The following is a 25,336-nucleotide window of genomic DNA, read 5'->3' as shown; positions in this document are numbered from 1 at the left end:
TAATTAAAACTTAAATATGTTATTATTAAATCTATTATTAATGTCAGTTGTTGACTGCATTTATGCTGCTGAAAAGTCGATATAAAAGCATTTATGCATAATCTAACTTTTTAAATATATTAATTATTATATAATATATATAAATAATTATTATATATATATATATATATATATATATATATATATATATATATATATATTAATAATTATATATAATATATATAATAATTATTATATGATTTAATATATAACTGATCCCATATATATATATATATATATATATATATATATATATATATATATATATATATATATATATATATATATATATATATATATATATATATATTAATAAAAAATATATAAAAAATATTTATAGATTTAAAAATAACAATACATTTTAAAATCATTTATGCTAAATATTTTGTTTATATAAATATTTATTTAAGTGAACTCTAGTAGTATTTAAGTCAACTCCAGTAAGTAAGCCTCAGTTTATTACAACACATTTTCAAAAATAAAATAACATTTAATACAATTTTGTATTCTTGTTTTTTTTCACATATGCATTGGCCTAACACCAAGATTCGAGTCTGACAGGTACAGCAAATTACCTGCGGTGTGTCAATGACATCACAGTCATGGTAGATTTCCCTCTGCATACAGATCAGCTTCCAAAACCTGAAGAAAGAGAAGCCAAGAGAGTTATAAATGACTATTCAAAAGAATCCACACACAGCAGTTTTAGAGGCAGTACGAGCGGACGAGCTGTTGCAGGATAAAATTAGACTAACCACGGAGAAATACGACAGAATTCGAACTGAAAGAGGGATCGAAGAGATTTGCTGCTGTGGTTGGAGACCACACATGTTCTGGCGCTCTGGACAGCTTCAACAAACGCAAGAAGACGGACTTCACTCAGAAGCGCCACATGAGAAGCTGTGCATGTGTGGTCGCAGATATATCAACCCGCGGTTACTGCTGCTTCCCATAAACGCTTGCATGAATGGAAATATATACACAATGAAATCCAAAAGAGCCATTTTTCATACGGTATGAGAGAGAGGTCGGTTAGCACACACTGTGTAGAGTTTACTAATGAATAGCATACGCACTAGCAAAATGATTCAATGACCCAAAACAAACACCAGTGGTCCATCACCAGTGGTCCTCTGCAGTGAATGGGTGCCGTCAAAATGAGAGTCCAAACAGCTGATAAAAACATCACAATAATCCATAGGTAATCCACACTTCTCCAGTCCATCAGTTCTCATCTGGAGAAGTGAAGAGCTGTGTTTGTACAAAGCAAATCCATTATTAAGGCATTTATAACTTTAAATCATTGCATTTGGTTAAAATAGCCAGTCCTCGATCCATAATATTGCCTTCTCTAGTGAAAAAGCGGTCTCATCTGAATCAGGAGAGAAATCTGCACAGATTTCAAACACTGTTTACAAGTGAAAACAGTCAATTTTTAGCAAATTGTAATGTAAGAGGCTAACAGGGGACTCTTTCAATTTAAAAAAAGCTATATTATGGATTATAAACTTTTGGAAGTTCAAAGTTTCAGAAATAACAGGTTAAAGTTAAAACATCTTGATGGATTTGTTTCTTACAAACACGCAGCATTTTGTTTCTCAAGACAGTAATTGATGGACTGGAGTGGTGTGGATTATTGTGATGTTTTTATCAGCTGTTTGGACTCTCATTCTGACGGCACCCATTCACTGCAGAGCATCCACTGGTGAGCAAGTGATGCAACGCTACATTTTTCCAAATCTGTTCTGAAGAATAAAGAAACCCTGCTTGGATGGTCTGAGGGTTAGGAAGTTTTTGGTTTATTCAAAACATCTTATTCGGTAATGCAAAGAAGAAAGAAAGTCATTCAGAATTGGATCAACATGAGCGTGTGCATCAGGATCAGCCCGGAGCTGTGTTAGATTCTCTCCTATTCAGAGCGGGATCTCTCTGTCTGTCTTGACTGATGCACTGGAGCAGATCTGGGGTCGGTGTGTAGCGGAGCTGCTAACTCAACCGCAAACAGCAGCGAAGCATCAGGACCGGGATACAGAGCACATGAAGGGAGACGTCTGAGCAAAGCAGAAACAAAACAGGATAACAAGTATTTGATTTGCATGTGTGTCTCATGTTTCTCATTTCTCTCACTCTTAGCCAGCCCATATTAAATAACTGAACACTGCAAACAGAAAGTTTCATACTGTTTTCCAGTAATAATATCAATGGATCCATACAATTAGACACCTATTTACCATTCTCACAGTCCCTATGTCTTGTTTGCACACTGACCTTTCGTGTGGCGAGACATTAAACGTGTCTGAATAATTCCACCCCGCTGCACAACGGCGCATAACTCCAGGAAACGCAAACACACAGAAATTCTCCTGTGTATCTGTGGAAACCAGGCCAGCTCTTCACTGACGGAGCGGGGTCTACACACGCTAGCCTAAACCATCAGGATAACACCAAAATAGAAAGCACTCCAGCACAGGGCCAGCAACAGCCCCAAGTGCTCGATCAAAGTTCTCACACTACAGCAGCTAAGAGCAAGTGCTCATGGGTAAAGAAAAAAACATGTGAGTTCAGAACATCAGCTCGATGTGTTCACAGGCTTCAGATTGTGTTTTAAAGAGCAGACACACATCATCTGACCCATGTATTTATAACCAAATGTGAAAAGGTTACAAAACGATCTTCCACCATCGTGAATCTACTTGGCTTGATGTTAAAAAAGAAAGACTCATAAGACTCATGCATAAGAAATACTACAATAAGACTAGATAGAACAATAGTTTTCCAGCTATATAACTCCCAGCTATAGTTTTCAAAACAAATGTAGGCGGATGTTTTTTTTCTATTACTCAACACCAGAAAGACTTACAGTGATTCTGAGGTTTGTTCTGTTTAGGAAGTGTCACCTTTTAAAAGAGTCCAGAAACACACATATGCTCCAAATGGCTCAAGAACAGCCTGCAATTTACTTTGGGGATGACTTCTTTAGCCGTTTTAGGAACATTTTACGGGAATGCTAAGGGGTTAATTTATTTCTTTATTTTAGTTTTAGTTCGTGATTTTAGTACTTCACCTTAAACTCATTTTAATTATTTGCCAAAGCAGCATTTTTTTCTTAGGTTTTTTAAGTTTACATTTTGCGTTTAATATATATATATAAATATAAATATAATTTTAGCTTTGTGTCAATTACTGAAAGTTAAAGTGAGCTAGATTAGCATTTCCTCAAGAAAAAACGTGTTTGCATGCGAGCAAAGAGTAGTTTTGTGCTTCTGAAGTTCTTTCTTTCAGGCTCGGGTGGGGTCTCCCCACCTGCTGTCCTCCTTCCATTCAGACCTTCCACCTTTTCAAGCCCGGGGCAAGGGATCATAAGCAGATGTCCCTGAGGAGGTGTTGGGACATGCCTGCACTAGGGGTGTGACGAGACACTTATCCCACAAGACGAAACGACTTTTTAGGAAATCCTCAATGATGAAATATATAGGGAAAATTGGTCTTTTATTCAACTGAAAAACACAAAAATGCAAAAAAAATGAAGGTGCATTTTGAAATCAAGTCGTACTTCATGAAATTAAACATATATTTTAACAAACTTTATGTAGGTATAAACATGTAAACACTGCAAAAGGTTTTAACACAAACTCAACTGACAGGCAAATATTTGCACAAAATTATAATTAGTATAAATAAAAATAAATAATAACATAAATATCCCTTTAACGTGGAAGAGAATAAGCCAGTCAAGAGATTTCCAAATAAATAAAATAAAATAAAATTATATATATATATATATATATATATATATATATATATATATATATATATATATATATATATATATATATATATATATATATATATATATATATATATGTTTGTTTATGCTTCTTTGTGTGTGCTATTACAGTGTTGATTTCTCCATGAGTCTGACAGGACAGCCTCAACTGACACGGCCTTGATACTTTCAATGCATTATCCATTATTATTCAACGTTTACACTGAAAGTAATACAATTAGAATCATTCACACTAAAGTTTCCTTGCTGCCGTAGTTAATGTTTGTTATAAAAATTTTGATCAGGTTGCTTGTCCAGTCGGGCGAGTAAAATTATCTTACACTTGCCCCTTCACAAAATCCACTCGTCCCGGACAAGCGTTTATGTCGAGCCTTGATTAAAGCATTTATTAATATTTTAACTATAAAAAAAATAAAATAATTGCAGTTCATTAAATCCTTTCTATATTTTTTGTTCATTCTGAGCACAAATGCAGCAATAATTGCAAGAATAGATAGAGCTGATTTGTATGTTTCTCAGGTTTTCTGTGTTAAGATTTTGAGTCGATCTGTCACTCGAGCGCATCCACTGAAAGACCTGTCAATCATTCATCACACCACAGTGACCTCCCTGCACAGTTCTGCCATAGGCACATACTTTAAAATCATAAGATGTTCTAATATTTCTGAACCTCATAACACTTGCTATGTGTTTTATGTTGCGTTGGGTGTCTCTTTCAGACAGATGGTAAATTTGTGCTGTTTTCATCAGTGCTGAATGCCCCTCACAGCGTTTCTCAATTACATGTTTCTACAGTTTCTAAATGAGGAAAACAGACACCAAAACAGCACTGCAATGGAAACATGATGGGTAATCCTGATTAAGAACGATAGAAAATTATAGAAATTCCCAAAGATTTAGTTTTTTGATTCTGATTCAAAATAGTCATGGGAGATTTGGAAATAACTTCAGAAGCTGATGACAGAGAAACTTGCTTGCCCAGTGTGATAGAAATATAATTGGCAGAGCTGAAACTGTGAATGTCCATTTGAATGTACTCTCATATTGCTCTTTCTGTTTTCCAGATGCATTGTGGGTATTACCATCTCCAATATCACACGGTCGATCACCCTTGGAGCATGTCACAAATACATCATGCCTTTCTTGGTACTTAAAGGGTTAGTTCACCCAAAAATAAAAGTTAAACCATAAATTACTCACCCTCAAGTCATCCCAGGTGTGTATTCCTGTCTTCTGTCGAACGAATACAGTCAGAGTTATATTACAATTGTCTTTGATCTTTCAAGCTGTTTAATGCCACTCAAAGGGGTGTTGCATGCATCAGTCCAAAAGAAGTTAAATAAAAAGCGTCCATATATAAAAACAAAGTGTCTCACACAGCTCCAGGGGGTGAACAAAGGCCTTCTATAGCGAATCGATGCGTTTTTGTAAGAAAAATATACATATTCAAAACATAATCACTGTTGCACACGAAAGCAGTTCTGGGCGGATGACCTATGGAGGTCGGATTTGCGCATCCATTTTATTTCTCTCTATGTAATGGAAGTCACTGGGAAACCCCAACTTTCTTCTGTGGAATGTTTTGAAGAATGTTGGCAACCAAACAGTTTGGGCTCCAATTAACTTCCATTGTATGGACAAAAATTCAACAGAAGTCATTGGGAATCAAAAGTATTCGGTTACTAACATTCTTCAAAATGTCTTCTTTTATGATCCACAGAAGTATGAAAATTTGGGTTTCCTTTGACTTCAGTTGTATCAGGGGTGTCCAAAGTCCAAATATGTTCTGTGGTGGAATATCAAACGGACCACAGCACTATTAAAATATATGTGGCCCACCAAGCATAATTTACAAATGCAGTTTCACAATGTCAACACAAGGTGACAGCGCTAGATTTTAGGCCAGATGTAGCGATAAAACATGAGTAACCTGAATTTGATAACTCGTATGCGCCAACATTTTCTATAGTGCACAAGAATTCCTGAACGCACCAAAATGGAACAGAGCTAAGAACGTTAATAGAGTAAATACCGTAAAGCCATTCTATATTATGGAAATGGAAATATTTGGTTACCAACATTCTTCAATATATATATATAGGTAGATTATCCTTTTAACTAGGTCCACCAGAATAGTCAGACATGCAAGATCATCTCCGGAGGTGATCCATTTAGTTTAATTTCTTGCTGTTAATCCATTTTAAATTTAGTTGCTGTCTTGTATAATACAAAATGCTAGTCATCGTAGTACATTGATAAAGTGCTGTGAATTAATTACCAAGCATAAACATCACAAATGGGCCCTCGCTAGTTTTCTTGTCAGGAAATGTTCCTTCTTTTCCACCCTGCAGCTGCTGATGAATTTTGGGTTTTGTTTCCAGCAGCTTCTGATCGTTCCCAAGCTCCCACACTGAGAAACGCACATCAGGTTGAGCTTTGGGGCAAAAAGTGCTGTTTAACTCCTTCACATCCCTGAAGCTGATCGTCTTGACTTTTTTAGCCTGTGGTGGGCAGCTTTCAGACCGCTCTTCTCATGTCTCGACAGGTCATGGTATGTGCGTTCAGGGGACTCTTAATAACAAAGGACTGCAAAATGCACCTTTCACATTTTTAGTTTTTTGTTTCTGGATGGGGGATCGCGTGATGGAGCCCCTGGGTGTGTTTGTTTGCACACCTCCATGAATGGGGATTTGGGATGACAGGATGTTTACGGCTGTCGGTTATTTGCCTGACGTCACCGCTGGATTTGATAAACAACTCTGTCACTGCCAGGGATCATATCAGCTAAAGCAGGCCTTTATTCACTGAGAGGATATTCTCACCGACGTTCATCTCAATAACACATAGAAACTGATCAAACAAACACGCTTTGAATTTAATTAAGTGTGCTTTGGTTTGAGTTTGCTGCTCTCTTTAACCTTGTTTGGTGGCATATAAATGAGAAGACCAGTAATGAGCCTGAGGCCAGTTCAAAAGGTTTATATTTTATGAAACTGTAGTGCTGTTTGCTCATGTTAAAGTTACCAACACAATGCATGGCTATCCTTGACCGGCTTGTGTGAGGTAACCAGTAAAATAAAAGTCACACTGCTTTTAACCCTTTAACTGCCGCTCGACCAAATGGTTGAGCACATTTTGAGTCACTATATTTTATTGAGAGGAGTACCTAACTTAATTCAAGCTGATTGAGCCATCTCTACCATCTGGTAGAGGTATGTTAAACCAAAAAAAATCAACAGCATTTGTCACAACACTTCTTCTTTGATGGATGTCAGAGAGAAAGAAATCACTCCTGCCATGTAAACTGGTTTTGGTGAAATTTTGCAAGGTAAGCATATTTTTTTGACATATTACACTGTAAGAGCCCTAACTTTACAAAATTATTTTACTTGGTGCAATGAAAAAACTTTAGTATTTTTTCAATAATTTTTCAAAAACGTGCTCAACCAAATGGTTGATTTGTCACTTTATGGTAAACGTAGAAAAGCTAAGCTAATGTTAAAAATTATGGGACGTGTTGGAAAAAAAAATACATTGAGTGTGGTAACTAATGACATAAGGAGATAAGAAATGCAAACAAAAAATGCTTTTTTCTTTGTGGGGCAGTTAGAGGGTTAATTAGAAGGCAATGGCCAAACAAATTTTTTTTTTTTTTTTAAAGTCAGTGCATGTAACCATGCACCTTCACTCAAATGTGTTCATGATCATTTAGGACAGCTATGAAGAAATGCGAGTTTGCCGTTAACCCTTATATAAGTTACCGTAGTTTTCCGCACTATAAGTCGCACCTGAGTAAGTCGCATCAGTCCAAAAATACGTCATGATGAGGAAAAAAAACATATATAAGTCACACTGGACTACAAGTCGCATTTATTTAGAACTAAGATCCAAGAGAAAACATTACCGTCTCCAGCCACAAGAGGGCGCTCTATGTCTTCAGTGGTAGCGCCCTCTCGCGGCTGGAGACGGTAATGTTTTCTTTTGGTTCATGTCTCTTAGTTCATTTCTCTTGGTTCATGTCAAATTAATTTTGATAAATAAGTCGCATCTGACTATAAGTTGCAGGACCAGCCAAACTATGAAAAAAAGTGCGACTATTGTCTGGAACATATGGTATTTAAGCTATTTAAACTTAAAAAAAAATATTTTCCAAATATTTTTGGTTATATTTTGCATCATTGCATGTCAAAAATAATTGACTTTGTTATGCAAGCACAAAATGTGAAACTGCAGTCTTATTCACATGCTGTTTATAGCATGTTTATAAATATTTGTACGATATTATATATTTATCTACTTTTACTTAACCTGTTCTGCATCTTTATTAAAGCTCAATATAAACATACCATAGCACATAATAAAATAACTTACAATGAAAATTGGTAATAAAAATCTAGTTTACTTTGACTTTACTTTTACTAAAGCAAATCCGAAGAACACTGAAAAATAATTTGTAGTCATTTAAAATTACTGAAATCTGAAATTAAATACAAATATTAGATGAAAGACTTAAACTAAAACAAAATAAGAATAAATTAAAACTAAAAAGAATTTCTGAAAACAAAAACATACAATTTAAAAGAATAATGAAAATATACTAATCTGATCTACTTGGAGGTTCAGTCAACAAGTCTGCGCTGTTTACTTGTGCCTTTAAGAAGCAAACAAAAGAAAATAAAGTTCTCAAGCCCAGGGGAAGAGGAGGTCACATGACTGACCTTTAAGACAATCTGCATGTGAAAACACCACTGTCTATTAGGATTAGCAATAATTATTGTAAAGACTAAACGGCTCTGTGCTACATGTTTACACATGAAATGGGATACTGCGTGATGCTTTTAACTCGGCAGAGTCTAAAGCCAAAAGGGGAGGAGAAGCTACTTGGCTAATGGGATGGCATCACCATGATACTTTAATATTTTCAGTATTACATTTTGTTACTAAATCATTATTTACAAATATAGTGGTGAAACTAAACACCAACAACAAATATGTTTTTGAGTTTTGATAAAGTTTCAGTGGACCCCACAAAACTGGAGTAAATTTACCTATAAGCAACTGGGTCAACGTCATTTACAAATGCAAACTTCTCTGCAGTTTGTGTCGGTTCAGATGTTTTCTTGTTTCTGGAGAGCGTGTGAAGCATAAATACACCTCTGGAGAGCCGCGAGATGAGCACGTCTGCAGCGGTTCATGCCAGACTGAACATGTCAAGCATAAACAAGGCTTTACAATGGCTCGATTTGGTACAATGGTTCAAAGTGCTCACGCTTGCTTCAGGAAACAATGTTAACAATCTGCAGTGCATTAAAAACTTCTGTGAGTTCACTACAGTGTTTATAATGGCTGTTGATTTAACATGTTCATTTGCTGTCATTATAGTGGAAAAAATAGCACATTAAAATGATTAACGCATTTAATGCATGTTGTGGTCACATTATTGTCTCAGCTTCGCTAACGAAAATTGTTCCATGGTAGGGCTGTGCGATTAATCGAAATCGAATCTAAATCGCGATATTAAGCTGTTCCAGTGCTTGATTGTCAGCGAATCTGGCAGTGTGGATGAGGCTCGACGAACACGTGCAACCTTCGTCAGCTCGCGCCTGGCTCCGCATTTAAAACGATTGTAAATTCAGTCTAACTGCTTGCTAACTTCACTTGGATGAAATGAAACAATGAGCACATTTTAGACTTGTTCTTAAAATTCCAAATACAGTGTAACATATGTAATACTTTAATAACTGACTAAATAAATACAGTTCTTAATTTACAAAAGTAAACAAATCATTCCAGTGAAATTCAGTAATTAAATTAATTCTGTAAAAGTAGTTATACCATTATAATCTTGTCTGCTGAAAAAAAGAATCATAATAAAATTATATATCCCATACTCAGAATCCGTGCTCTGCTTTTAACCCATCCAAAGTGTGCACACACACAGCAGTGAACACACACACACTGTGAGCAGCCATTTATGCTGCGGCGCCCAGGGAGCAGTTGGGGGTTCGGTGCCTTGTTTAAGGGCACCTCAGTCGTGGTATTGAGGGTGGAGAGAGCACTGTACATGCATTCCCCCCACCTACAAATCCTGCAGGCCCGAGACTCGAACGCACAACCCTTCAATTGCAAGTCTGACTCTCTAACCATTAGGCCATGACTCCCTAATGAATTTTGTAATGGTTTAATGGAAACTGTAAGAATTATTATTTTTTCAGCAGGGTAATGATACTGTGCTGCACATTATTGACAATATTGAGCTGAAGCTTAACTTTGCAAATTTAAAATCGCTAATCAAATCGCAATTGCAATATCTATCAAAAAAAAATCGCAATTAGATATTTTCACCATATTGCACAGCCCTATTCCAAAGGCATGGGTTTTTCGTTACTGAATGAATCCATGACTGGAGTGAGCCAATGATTCAGTTACCCATTCATAAAGACACAGCTGTTGAACGAGTCATCAACAGTGACTTGCTGCCACCTACTGGCGGTTATACTTTTTAAAAAAAATTTATACCATTTTTTAAAATCCATTAATTGCCATTTAAAGCCCATTTGTGCCATAGCAATATTTATGCAATTCTAATTGCACTGTGAATGCAATGCCACCTGTGCAAACATACATGCCACTTCATACTCAGCTTCTAAAAACAATAAAATAGCCACATTAAAGGTTAAATCCAAATAATTCTCTCTAAAGCTACGATTTTGTCACTTCTATTCGATGCTTTTCTCATTTAACACATTAATGACTATGAAATATGTTTTGAGGGTAATTTCTCAGCCCAGATTAATGTGTGAATTAATTTTTTAATCTAATTAATTACATGACATGCCATTTAATTAAAAAAATTCATCAGCACATCATGTAATTGATTAGATTAATACATTATAATCCCTCGACAGTCCTAGTTTTTGCATTTTAATTCTTTACATTTTCTTTCATCTCATACAAAAAAATAATTGTAATAATACAAAAAAATTTGCAAATATAGAAAGCAAACACACTAAATCCAAACCAACTAATGATAATCAGCACTTTCTCAAACACACATCTTAGGTCAGACCAAGAAACTTTTGGAGCTCACTAGCTCAGAGGAGTATTTTCTGAAGGACAAGCGATGGCATGTGTTCCTCTGATTACCTGAGCCCCGTGTGATACACCGAGAACAGATTAACCAAATCCAGTTTCCAGAAAACCATTATCTGAGTTTTCCCCCTGTGGAAGTCTCTGCCGAACCCTGGGGTCTCTCCTCCCACCCCTCGTCCCCGCGCCGTGCAGCCGAGCGTAACGAGACGGGATTCAGACACACATGACTACACAAAGCTGCGTTGAAATGAGTTTACTTGCTCCGAGCTCTGATCACAGGCCTTTAATTTCCATCCGGCTCCAGTACAATAACGCCTCTGTTTCCCTCTCCCCGCCACGATGGAGCTGGAAGATGAAGAACAAACTAAGCGTGTGCACAAGTCTGTCGACCTAAACCACCCGTCTAGGGTTTGCCATCATAGACAACCACTTTAAAACAGCTGCCTTCAACCCTAGAGATAATAACCCTTCAATTAAATCACTCATCAAAACGCAGGGTATGAACAGGTATGAATGGTGTTTTTGATGCATTCTGGGTAAATGGAATTATAGGCCACATGAGTGAGACAAAAAAACTTACCTAGAGAGCATTTCTAATGCATTTTAAGTAATTATGCATCAACATAAAAAGATATAACCAGATCATCATATGCATGCTTTGTGGAAAAGGAAAGCCCATAATGCAGTGCACAGGGAAAACATAAACATCTCAAATAATATAGGAGTAAGAGAAATGTTTATAAATATACATATTTTATTCAGTCGTGCAGAGTATTATTAAAATAACAATTAATACATTTATTAAATAAATAAAAAATAAATGATTAACTCTTGGAATTATTTTTAGTCAAGAAGTCTCTAGTGTTGATAACTAATAAGATATTTCATTTTTTTATTATAATAAAAATAATACATTTATAAATAAATACATAAAAATAGTACATCAAATTATAAGTATTACAATTTAAAAAATCTACTGGAATAAATTGTAGTCAAGTCTGTAGTGTAGTTAAACAATACAGTGACTAATAATTACATTTTATATTTCTATTTATAGTAAAAAACATACATTTATATAAATACATATATATAATATTATGAAATTATAAAAAAACAACATAACTGTCAGGATTCCACCACCATCATCATCACTCCCTCCACCCACTCGCTCGTCATCCCCTGAATATTAATTGTCATCACCTGCATCTCTTCATCCTCATCACCGTCACCTGCTATCCTTCATCAATGCTCACCCTTATATACCCACTCTCAACCTTCAGTCTCCGTCTGATCTCGTCATTACATGGCTTACAGACTCTATCTCAACACTCGCCTGAGAATCCGCGAATCTTCTGAGAACCCTCAAAGATCGGCCAATCTTCTTCTGCCTTCAGTCCTCCTTCGGTGATTCCACTTCCACTTACTGTGATCAGAGATCGTTCCGTTGTATTGATATTGGTCCATACTCGCTCTCACTCTGATATTCCCGTCTGGTTCGGAGCATTCTGCTAATAAAACTCACATACGGTCCATCCTGTCTGCCTCCTGTCTCGTTTGTGACAGAAGATCAGACCAAAGATGCAGAATCCTACGGAGCCTGGGGGAAATCCATCTCAAGACCCGTTTGCCGAACTAGTGCGAGCAGTGCGCCAGTCAATCTTCTCTTCTTTACCGGACAACCCTTCCACCATCCCTGAAGCAATCCTTCACTCTGCACGCCAACATCAACTTCCGCAAACACCCGCTACTTCGCCGGCTGCCTCTGCGAGTCCCATGGCCCGACCAGCGCCGTTCAGTGGTGAGGAGGAGGATTGCAGCGGTTTTTTGCTTCAGGTTTCACTATATTTCCAAATGCAAGCGCATCAGTTTACTGATGATTCCGCCCGGGTGGCCTTTATTATTTCTCTACTCTCTGGCAGAGCTCTCCAGTGGGCACAATCTCTTTGGAATTCAGACTCCCCAGTGTTAAAGTCCCTGTCAGGTTTCATGTCTCATTTTAAGGAAGTCTTTTGCCAGGCTGTTTCAGATCTCTCAGTTCACGATCAGCTTTACAATCTCCGTCAAGGAAACTCCTCTGTCAGTACGTATGCCCTCCAGTTTTGCACCCTGGCGGCATCCTGTGGCTGGAACGAGTCGGCCCTGATTACCGCTTTCCGCCACGGCCTGAATCCGAACATCCGTCAGCTATTGGTTGTTTATGATGACTCCATGGGAATTGAGAACCTCATTCAGAAGACCATTCGAGTTTCACAACGCTTATCTGCCTGTGACAATCCGTCTACCGCTGTCAGTCCTCCGTCCTCGATTCCCATTGCTTCTCCTCCAGCACCTGAGCCCATGCAAGTGGACTCCACCCATCTCACTCCTTCTGAGCGCCAGCGTCGTATCCAGCTTCACCTCTGTCTGTACTGCGGGAGCGACAATCACCTCATCTGCTCCTGTCCTGTTCGACCTCAACGTTCTGCGGTAAGCTCCATTCAGATCCCTCCTAAAGTGGAATCTTTAAATCGTACCATGGTTCATCTACTAACCCCGCATATCTGTGTCTCAGCGCAAGCCCTTCTCGACTCCGGTTCAGCGGGGAACTTCATTTCAACCCAGCTCCTCCAAAAACTGAACGTCCGCAAGCACCGCAGCCTTCAAGAGCTCAGAGTTCAAACCATCCAAGGAAAGCCGCTGGGTCGAGGTCGAATCAGTCACGTCTCTCCCACATTAACGCTCCGCATTGGCTGTTTACACACAGAAGAGATCTCATTCTTGGTGCTGGAGGAGTCTACTGCTGAGCTCATCCTGGGACGCCCCTGGTTGATCCAACATCAGCCCACCATTGACTGGAAATCCGGGGAGGTTCTTCGTTGGGGAGAAAACTGTACACATACCTGTCTAGCTCCAGTCAAGAAGAAAGCCCTATCTTCTCCCTCTTCTTCGTCCTCCGTGCTCAAACCCAAACTCCCAGTCTGTTCGACTTCAGTTGAGAGTCCAGAAGTCCAGCATCAAGTGGAGATTCCTGCTGAGTACAGGGGGTTCCAGGATGTGTTCAGCAAGCAGTTGGCGACCAAGTTACCACCCCATCGGCCATGGGACTGCGCCATCGACCTGCTACCTGGAGCCACTCTACCTAAAGGCCGTATCTACCCTCTCTCCATCCCGGAACAGAAGGCCATGGAGGAGTATGTGAAAGAAGCCCTTCAGCAGCAGTTCATCCGACCATCGGTTTCACCTGCCGCTTCCAGCTTTTTTTTCGTGGCTAAGAAGGATGGAGGCTTGCGACCGTGTATTGATTACCGCCATCTCAACTCCCAAACGGTCAAATTTCGCTACCCCCTTCCTCTGGTCCCAGCAGCCCTGGAACAACTACGTGGGGCCCGTATATTCTCCAAGTTGGATCTGCGCAGTGCATACAACTTAATCCGTATCCGTCGGGGTGACGAGTGGAAGACTGCTTTCGTCACCCCTTCCGGCCACTATGAGTACAGGGTAATGCCGTTCGGCCTATCCAACGCCCCTGCAGTCTTTCAGAATTATATGAATGAAGTGTTCCGAGAGTACCTCAATAGATTTGTTGTAGTCTACTTGGATGATATCCTCATCTATTCATCATCACTTCCTGAACACAGACGCCATGTCACTCTGGTCCTGCAGAAATTGAGAGCCCATCACTTATTCCTGAAATTGGAGAAATGTGAATTTCCCCCCCAACGTCGGTACAGTTTTTGGGCTATATCATAAATCAGCATGGTGTGCAAATGGACCAGAGGAAGGTGGATACCATCCGGAACTGGCCGCAGCCCACTACAGTGAAAGAGCTTCAAAGATTCCTCGGATTTGCCAACTTTTACAGGAGATTCATCCATAACTACAGCATTATCAGTGCTCCTCTGACCTCCTCTTTGAAGGGCCAGACCAAGTCTCTATCCTTCTCCCCCGAAGCCATCCAAGCCTTCCAACAATTAAAAGACGCCTTTTCAACCGCTCCCGTCCTCGCCCATCCTGATCCAGATCTGCCATTTGTCGTCGAGGTTGATGCGTCTTCTACTGGAGTAGGAGCAGTCCTCTCCCAGCGGCAGGGTGAACCTTCCAGACTCCATCCATGTGCCTTCTTCTCCAAGAAGCTGTCCCCGGCGGAGCGAAACTATGACATCGGAAATCGGGAACTGCTTGCAATCAAGCTTGCCTTGGAAGAGTGGAGGCATTGGCTGGAGGGAGCCAATCACCAATTTCAAGTAATCACCGATCATCGTAATCTGGAATACCTCAAAGAAGCCAATCGGCTCAATCCTCGTCAGGCCCGCTGGGCTCTCTTCTTGACCCGTTTTGATTTCGTTGTTACCTACCGACCCGGCTGTAAGAATGGAAAAGCTGACGCTCTCTCTCGCCTCCATCATTCCTCGTCTGAGGAGTACCGCCCTGAACCCATTCTCCCTCCAGCCGTGTTCGCCTGTCCAATCCTCTGGGACATAGACGATCAGATATCCCAGGAAAACCGTCTCCATCCCGCTCCGCCGGGAGGTCCAGAGGGGCTCACCTTTGTACCTCAACAATTCCGCACCGCCCTTCTGGACTCTGCTCATACAGCTCCGGGCTCTGGTCATCCAGGTAGCAGGCGTACCCTCTCGCTCCTCAGTCAACGGTACTGGTGGCCATCTATCTCCCAAGATGTCTCCCGGTTTGTCCAAGGGTGCTCAGTCTGCGCCATCTCTAATACTCCCAGAAAACTCCCGGAGGGTAAACTCGTACCTCTTCCTATACCCCGTCGTCCATGGTCTCATCTAGGTGTAGACTTCATGACTGACCTTCCTAAATCTAACAACTTCACCTGTATTCTAGTAGCAGTGGATCGGTTCTCGAAGGCTTGCAAGCTGATCCCCTTACCTGGACTCCCTACCGCCTTTGAGACCGCGGAGGCTTTGTTCCACCATGTTTTCAGAAATTTTGGAATTCCCGAAGATATAGTATCGGATAGAGGTCCGCAGTTCATATCTCGGGTATGGCAAGCCTTCTTCCGACTACTTGGGGTAACTGTTAGTCTATCCTCAGGATACCACCCTCAGACGAACGGCCAGACTGAGCGGAAGATCCAGGAGATAGGACGGTACCTCAGGTCATATTGCCACCAGTACCAGGACAGCTGGAGCCGCTACCTCCCCTGGGCTGAATACGCCCAGAATTCTCTCAGGCAATCCACCACCGGGCTCACTCCTTTTCAATGTATCCTGGGTTTTCAACCTCCTCTATTCCCTTGGTCTGGGGAGCCCTCGGAGGTTCCAGCCGTTGACTATTGGTTCCATCAGAGCGAGAGGGTATGGGACTCAGCTCACGTTCACCTCCAACAGGCAGTGCGAAGGCACAAGACCCAAGCCGATCGTCGACGGACAGACCCTCCCCAGTACCAACCGGGTCAGAAGGTGTGGCTTTCAACCCGAGACATCCGCCTTCGCCTGCCCTGCCGTAAGCTGAGTCCCCGATACATCGGACCATTTACCGTGCAGAGGCAGCTGAATGAAGTCACTTACAGGCTCAACCTCCCACCTCATTACAAGTTTTCACCCTCATTTCACGTCTCCTTGTTAAAACCCTTCATTGATCCTGTCACTTCTCCTCCCTCAGATCCAGGACCTAGGGACTTACCTCCTCCTCCCGTTCCAGTAGAAGAGGAGCCTATCTACCGTGTCCGCGACATCATGGATTCGCGGCGACGAGGCCCCCGGCTGGAATATCTAGTCGACTGGGAGGATTATGGCCCCGAGGAACGCTCATGGGTACCCCGCGAAGACATTCTGGACCCAACCCTCCTCACCCAGTTTCATGCAGACCATCCTGATCGTCCTGCCCCCAGAGGTCGTGGTAGGCCTCGCCGTCGCCAATGCCCCTCTTCTCAAGCGTCAAGAGCCGCCTCGGGAGGAGGGGGTACTGTCAGGATTCCACCACCATCATCATCACTCCCTCCACCCACTCGCTCGTCATCCCCTGAATATTAATTGTCATCACCTGCATCTCTTCATCCTCATCACCGTCACCTGCTATCCTTCATCAATGCTCACCCTTATATACCCACTCTCAACCTTCAGTCTCCGTCTGATCTCGTCATTACATGGCTTACAGACTCTATCTCAACACTCGCCTGAGAATCCACGAATCTTCTGAGAACCCTCAAAGATCGGCTAATCTTCTTCTGCCTTCAGTCCTCCTTCGGTGATTCCACTTCCACTTACTGTGATCAGAGATCGTTCCGTTGTATTGATATTGGTCCATACTCGCTCTCACTCTGATATTCCCGTCTGGTTCGGAGCATTCTGCTAATAAAACTCACATACGGTCCATCCTGTCTGCCTCCTGTCTCGTTTGTGACAATAACCCTACTGGAACACATCTCTAGTGTAGTTGCAAAAAAAAAATATTAATAAAATAATTTCAAATTGCTCTTTATAATAATACATTTTCAAAAATATAAAAATATTAAATAAGTAATATATCGGAATAAACTGTAATATATACCTTTTATATTTCTATTTATATTAAAATAATACATTTATAGAAAACTATGTGTAAAATTAGAACTAAACGTAGTCAAGTCTCTATTTGTGCAACATGCTTTGGAAATCAGTCTCTTACAGTATGAGGTTTCATTTACATTAAGATGCTGCCTGTGTAGACCATAAAGCAGCTATCTGGGTTATGAAACAGAGCAAGCCCAGAGCATCTTGACGTGAAAGCTGAGAGGCGAACAGATAAAAGGGATTCCCGTCTTTAAACACTACTATCACTCAGCTGCTAGTATGAACACATCACTCGCTCCTGTTGACAGGGAACTATTCCAGGTATGCCCTGGAAGTCATAAAACTCTGAAGGATCTGTTTGGAAAACAATGCATAAGTGCATAACAAGATACTATCTCATGCTTACGATGGGTCTGAATCCCTCTAACCCCCCAAAACCAATCCAGGAGAGTTCATTAACAACGCTGAGTACAGGAGACGCAACCCAGCGGCAATGACCACATCAAAGCACAATGAAAGTGATCTGTATCTATGAAAACCACGTTCTAGCCTCATTTTTTATTATCAAAGTCAGCGTGTCCCCCGAGTAAAGAAGAAAACTATTTCAATCAATTATTTTCAAAGGAAGAAAAAGCTTGGGTCTGTATTAAACCTGTTTAGTTCTACACTCGTGCACCTTTCTTGGCTTGAATGCTGGTTCCTGTATGAAGATTATGAAGACTGAACTGCACTACGGTCAAAACTAAATATTACTTCCTTAAAACTGATATTGTTTCTATTTATTTATTTGGAAATCAGCTCATTAAGGGCAAGTATTTGCCCCTGGAATTGGTATTTAGGGCCATTTTTACCTTCAGAAGTGCTTACTGAATAACAGCGCACTAATTATTTTACTTCGACTGAATCAATTAACTGACAGGACTCTTGAATTTGAACAATTATGGCTTAAATGTGACCCTGGAGCACAAAACCAGTCTTAAGTCTCTTGGCTATATTTTTAGCAATAGCCAAAAAAACTTTGTATGGGTCAAAAAAAAAATGTAATTCCAAAAATCATTAGGATATTAAGTAAAGATCATGTTACATGAAGATATTTTGTCAGTTTTCTACCGTAAATATATCAAAACTTAATTTTATATTAGTAATATGCATTGCGAAGAATTCATTTGGACAACTTTAAAGGTCATTTCTGCCAAATACTGTCCGATCCTTATAAACCATACAACAATGATCAGATCCTTATAAACCATACAACAATGGAAAGCTTATTTATTTATTCAGCTTTCAGATGATGTTAACATCTCATTTTAGAAAAATGTACACTTAAGACACTTAAGGTTTTGTGGTCCAGGGTCACAAATATACAATCAAATCAACATGAAAAGTAGCTTATAGCATTACATACAACACTTCATGAGAGATTCCCATTGAGAAACCATTGGGGCATATTGTCACAAACATTTATTGTGTTTTCAGTGACTGTGAATCTAAACTTCTGATCATCAACAGTAAAACTGACTCTCAGAAATATAATTTTGGTAATAAAGCCTATAAACTAGTTTTTTAAAAAAGTGTGACTAGCCAAGGTTATCTTAAAATGTTAAACAACAAGAATTGGCCATAGAGATTCTGTTGTGATTCTATTGGGGCATGTTGTCACAAAGGGTCAATGTGTTTTTAATAAACTGTGAATTTAAACTCCTGATCTATATGATTTTTTAAAATAAGTGGAGAAACTAAGTAAAAAAGTGTAACTAGGCCCGATCTCCTGTGAAATGATCTGTATGAAAGATTAGACAAGAATAACTAGCTTAAAGGACCTTTTTGTGATTGGGGCATGTTGTCACAAAGGATGAGTGTGTTTTCAGTGAAGTGTGGATCTATAAACTAAATTTCTCAGTGTCTGATCAAATAAACCAGAAACTAGGGAAAAAGTGCGACAACTAACCCCAGCAAGAATTTGCTATAGGGACCTTTTTTCCACCATATTTTGGTAACTTTTGGCCCAGATATGACCTGTGTTTCAGATCAGCTCTAATATGATGCAATGCACTTCACATCTGCGTCCTCCAGCACTGATCTCCTGTCCTGCCTGACTGCAGATGGCTGATTCATTTCCATCTGTACACCAGCAGATGAGAGATTCCTTCTGTCTTTACTTTTCTCAGGCCATTCAGAGCGAATTAATTCAGCTCATCTGAAGTCCTTCCCACCAGGACATGCTCAGAAGGGGATTCTCCTTGACCCTGACCGACTCACACATTTGCAATTCATCATCTTCCTCACACGGCTACACAATAGCAGCAGCACACGATGTCATTGTAAGGACACACGCATGGACTGTTTACAGCGTCTGAAACCTGCAAGAAAGCCTGTGTTTGCGTGCTGATGTTCTGTCATTAACCACCAGTTCAATTAGCATTTACAAGACCACGGTTGGAAGACAATAACAATGCTTTAAATGAGCTTTGCTCTTTAAGGATGTATCTTTTTGATATGCAACAGGCAATTGGAAAAGCAGCTATATTAAGACACGCAACTATGCTTGCGGCAAAACTTATTTTGCAAACCACAGTCCAACTGTCACACATGCAAAGTCATATCCCCAGCCAAACAAATCCTATAGGAATTTTTGCCTTCAACTGAATCCTAATGGGAATTCCAACACACAATTCCAGCAAACAACAAGTAGATCTTAAGAACAGATAGTTCACAATAGGACTTTTTGGTTCCCAGTGGGATCAAATGTCCATGTAGAACATTGCAAGCAAATCTTTCAGGGTTTTTAAAACTCCTGCAGCTTTCTTTAAACTCTAGTTAAAACATTATTCCAACAAAAAACAGGAAAAGTTCCTGTAAGGACTACTTCAAATCCAAAAGACCTCAACAGGGCTCAACAGAGGCTTTTCCAAAAAAGATGTTTTGCATTTAAAGAGGATAATTTCTATCCAATAATAACTTAAAATTACAAAAAATATATTTTTTATATATGTGTATACTTGTACATAAAAAACGTCTCTGATATTTACACGTTGTGGAAATAAAATAAATAAATAATTGTTAATAAATAAAATCAAAGGAAATAATTTTTGCTTTATCTAAAAGAATATTATGCAATTCTTACGATTACGATTTCTTAAGATTGATCGCAAATAATGAATGAAATTCCAACAGGAATATCTTGACTAAAGATATATCAGTCATGTGAAATCTTAATAAGAACAATTCTAAAGCAGGGAAGTCTAAACTTATGAAAACACTGAGATACAAACACTAGATAGTGACCAACGTACTTTTCACCTCCACAAAAAGTCTGTAAGACCAGTGTAAAATACCCAACAGTAAACATGTAAATATGGAATGGTTATTAATGATTTGCAGATGCAAAAACCCTTGTGTACCTGTCAATAAGCTTCTTTGAGTGTTCAAGTAGAGCCAGTCAGAGAAAGACAGACGAAGACACGTACAGGACTGAGCTGTTCAGATGTGAGGAATCCGTTTAATCTGCTTTCTCTGCCTCTCGACAGATATCCAGAGTCTTTAAAGCCGTGAAACTGCAGCGTGTCTTCTCCTGAAAAGCATCAACGTAAACCCAAAGCCTGCCGCCACACCTCAACAACCGCACAAACGTCTTCCCTTCCCAGGGGGCGATCCTGTGACCCAATGACACACGTTTTTTCTAAAATCTCATGTTTCCTGCATCGCCGTCCACATTCTGTCTCCAACTCATTCTGACTCCCACGTGAACTGGACGGGAACTGAAACAGCTTGAGATGGGGGCTGTGTCTATTCAGCGACCCCCCCCCCCACTCTTCCCCTTCCCCCTTTCCTTTAGTCTTGGAATGACTGAGATTGGGAGCAGGAATGCGTGTGGTTCTGCTCCTTTTGGCCCGTCTGAACGGCTCTGCTGTGACCCTGCGGAGAGCACCACATTTACACAAGAATTCAAACCCGCCTCTCACAAATACAGACTCCGCCCACTTATCACACCTTTCCCGCAGAGCTCCGCCCACCTCAGGGCAAATTCTCCCGCTGAGATAAAGTATGCAAAATAAAGAGCGCACCCCAGAAAGAAAACATGTCTAAGGCAAATTTAATCACCAAATCAAAAGAAAACTATTAATTATATTTTTATAAGCTTATTGTATGAACGGTGCTTTTTTTCAAATTGGAATATTATATTTATGAAAATTAAACAAGTCTCCTTCCTGTTCTTATTATCATCATGTGTCTGGAGATTTTTCCCCCATTACTCTCAATAGATTTGTGTATGACCAAAATACATTTTTATTATTACTATTTGAATCAATGTAATTTAAAGGTTAAATAAATACAGCAAAAAAAAATCTACCATGATACAGAAATAATTAGATTTTTTTTTTTTGCTTTCATATAAAAGTAATGAAAATGACTTTTTTATTGCATTATGGTAATGAGAATATGAAGGAAAGTCTGTGCTTTACTGTCATTAAAATAATGTCATAATGCAATACATTTCATCATGCAAAATATAATCCTGATTTTTTTCTTTCAATTTTAGGGGAATATATGACATTATCCTCAAAATAACGTCACAATGCAGTAAAGCTATAAATAGGTTCCATTTCATTATGCAAAATATAATTTTGCATTATTTCTTTTGATTTTGAAGTAAAAATATGACCCAGGCATGTTCTAAAAGGGTTTTTCAATATTCACCCATCACAACCTCCCGTTACATGACGTCTACAAATACATCTATCATACGCCATAATTCCAGCTAGAAGAGGTTAAACCTTAAATACTTGGACAGAACAGCATGCATATGTGTCTGTGGAGATAGAGGTGTGATTGGTGGGAAGGCAGCAGCGTTGTTGTCATAGCACCAGAGCTGTAGGAGGAGAGAGACACAGACGTCAATGATGACGACCCGAGCTGAATTCATTTTCAGCACACACACACACACATACACACACACCTTGTTTAGGTATTCTGGGACGCCAGGCAGTGGCCACAGTGTTTAGGAGCAGGAAGCTGTTCCATCACTCTGATCATGTGATCTGCGAGCTGCTTTGCATACAGCAGCACAGACGCCCGGGGCCAGAGCGGTGTCGGCTGTCTGATATAACACAGAGACGGAACTGGACTGTACGCAGCTCAGAAGCACAACCTCCCGTCTAGACGATTGTGATTAAACTGTCTAAAATAAGAACCTCTGCACTGTGGTTAGTCTGATGCTGTATAAAAGTGACTAACTTTGCCAGCCAAGGTTATGACCCCTAATCTGTACAAACTCCACAGCTGGATACTTTCTCCCAAACACAACACAGAGCCAGAGAAACAGAGAGTGAGACAGAAGGACGAGAGAAAGAAATGTCTTGTGTATCCCTACTGTAATGTAATTAAAACATATATGTGACCCTGGATCACAAAAGCAGTCTTAAGTCTCCCTGGTATATCTGTAGCAATATCGCATGCATGGGTCAAAATTATTTTTTATGCCAAAAATCATTAGGATATTAAGTAAAGATCATGTTCCATGAAGATATTTTGTACATTTCCTACCGTAAATATATCAAAACTTATTTTTTGAATAGTAATATGCATTGCTAAGAATTCATTTGGACAACTTTAAAGGTGATTTTCTCAGTATTTAGATTTTTTGCACCCTCAGATTCCAGATTTACAAATAGTTGTATCTCAGCCAAATAGTGTCCGATCCTAATAAACCATAAATCAATGAAAAGATTATTTATCCAGCTTTCAGATGGTGTATAAATCTCAATTTCAAAAATGTACATTTAAGACCTAAGGTCACCTATAAAATCATATTTTATTGACTAAATATTTAATATTTAATAAAAATAAGAATACATACTAATAATCCCATAATAATTATCCCAATAATTCCATTAAATTGCTTAAGAACACACACACAAAAAATCCCAACAATCCCATAATTAATAATAAATATAAACAAATAAAAATAAATAATACAAATCTTAATAATCCCATAATAAGAAGAAATCAACAAATTTTTAGTAACACCACAATTAATATTAAAATAAAAACTCCATAGCTGAATACGTTCTCTTAAATGAAACCGAAAGAGAAACAGGAGGAAGAAAGAAAAATGTTGTTTTATGAACCCTTACTGTAATTTAAAATCAATATGAACTCATATTTTATTTTCTCATATAGTTTTATTTATACTCAATAAGATTTGTATATGAATATGAACAATTCCCTAAATATTAAAAGTAAAAATAAACATTTAAAAAAATGCTATAAATTAAATAAAATGTAAACACCATAATGATTCAATAATATTAATAAAGATTTTTTTTTAATCTTAAAAATTGCATAATTAATATATGAACTAATTAACTAAATGAATTAAAAAAATACATTTAAAATTGTAATTTCATTATAATTAACTAACTTTCTTTCACCCAACTTGTAGCTTTCAAACTATTTGCAAATTAGACCATATGCAAAAAAGGACCCATAATATTCATAGCACACTTTTCTTGATGGATAAAAGAAGTCCTGCCCGACGTTGTTTCCAATTATTCAGCTTCATTTGACGTATTGTGAAAGTTAATGATGATGTGTGCAGAAGTGACACACATCAGCTTTAACAAGACGAGCCGGTGTTGTTTCTGTGAGGAGAGACAGACGTGACATGACAGTCTCTCAGGAGAAAAAGATCCACGTCTGCTCCGAGTCCGCACGATAAACTATCAGAACCATCGTGGAAACCTCTCATATATCTGTATCAAATGATTCATTAGGGTATGAGCTCATTATAAACCAGTTTAGTATTCATGACGCTTCAGATCCTCAGGACATTTTAATATGGTAATGTATGTGAAATAATTTTTTCGTATCAGAATTGGAAATGACCTCTGTGACCTCAATTCCAGACAGAAAGTCCTGAAGGAGACATTCTTCTCAACGATACAGTCACACAAAAACTGAAGTGATTAGCCGGAGACATAAATAATAAAACGATATTTGACACTTTACATAACTCATACACACAGTGATAAACAACAGCTCCCAGGAACACCAAATCTGGTTAGTTAATCGTGCCATTCAGCAGTCAAATATTTCTGATATTAATGGCATCAATCCATGACAACACTTTAAAATGAACTGCTTATTTCTCAAACTAATATTTCATACAGAGCTACACTAGCATTTGGGGTCAGGAATGTTTGTTTGTTTGTTTAAAGAAAAGTAATTAATACTTTTATTCAGCAATATGCATTAAATTGATCAAAAATAATAGTAGAGTTGTATATATTACTACAAAATATTTATTAGATAATAAATACATAAATGTTTGCTTTTTGTGCACAAGTGTTTTCAACATTAATAACAATCTGAAATGTTTATTGAGCAGCAAATCAGTAAATTAAAATGATTTCTTAAGGATCATGTGACACTGAAGACTGCAGTAATGATAATAAATACAAATAAATAAATACATGCAGCCCTGGTAAGCATTAAAAACTCCTTACCCCTGCACACTCCTTACAAATCAACTAATAAAGTAATTTGCTGAATTAAACATTTTATATTCATATATTAATTTCTTGGATAAGAAGCTGCTTAATAAGTGTGATAATGTACAGTCAGATGATCATTATCACAAAATAAAGGCTCAAAAACTAACTCCCATCAAAGAGGAGGCTGAATTAAGTGTTCCTAAATTTCTCCTAATATTCGGGTTTATTTGTGATAACGATTCACTAACTGTAGATTATTCCTTATTCATTTAACTCAATTTTTATTTCACTACAAAAAAGTGAAATGTTCTGAAATGTTCTTGCTATTCATTCAGTCCCTCCAGAAAAACTCGGATTTGTTTTTTTTGATTGTTGCGGGCAAAAATCCTTGGTTTTGCGGCACGTTTTCTTAAAAAAAGCGATGGAAT

General features: G+C 38.7%; 1 protein-coding gene across 3 annotated transcripts in view; it reads right to left on the bottom strand.

The window, feature by feature from the left end:
• The window catches only part of LOC128029024 (rho guanine nucleotide exchange factor TIAM1-like), a 77,177-nt gene that overhangs the window by 40,162 nt on the left and 11,679 nt on the right, over window positions 1-25,336 (bottom strand). For 2 of the 3 annotated variants that reach the window (XM_052616470.1, XM_052616472.1), the window contains exons 1-2: window positions 20,817-21,190; window positions 615-681 (exon numbers count right to left, since the gene is read on the bottom strand). The gene's annotated coding sequence lies outside the window, so the exon portion shown is untranslated. Of the gene's footprint in view, window positions 1-614; window positions 682-20,816; window positions 21,191-25,336 lie in introns of those variants that run through there. The other variant, XM_052616469.1, reaches the window with a different exon arrangement.

This window comes from Carassius gibelio, chromosome A15, assembly GCF_023724105.1.
Source record: "Carassius gibelio isolate Cgi1373 ecotype wild population from Czech Republic chromosome A15, carGib1.2-hapl.c, whole genome shotgun sequence".
Lineage (NCBI taxonomy): Eukaryota > Metazoa > Chordata > Actinopteri > Cypriniformes > Cyprinidae > Carassius > Carassius gibelio.
The sequence above is the reverse complement of the archived record's forward strand: the minus strand, read 5'-3'. Positions and strand labels throughout refer to the sequence as shown.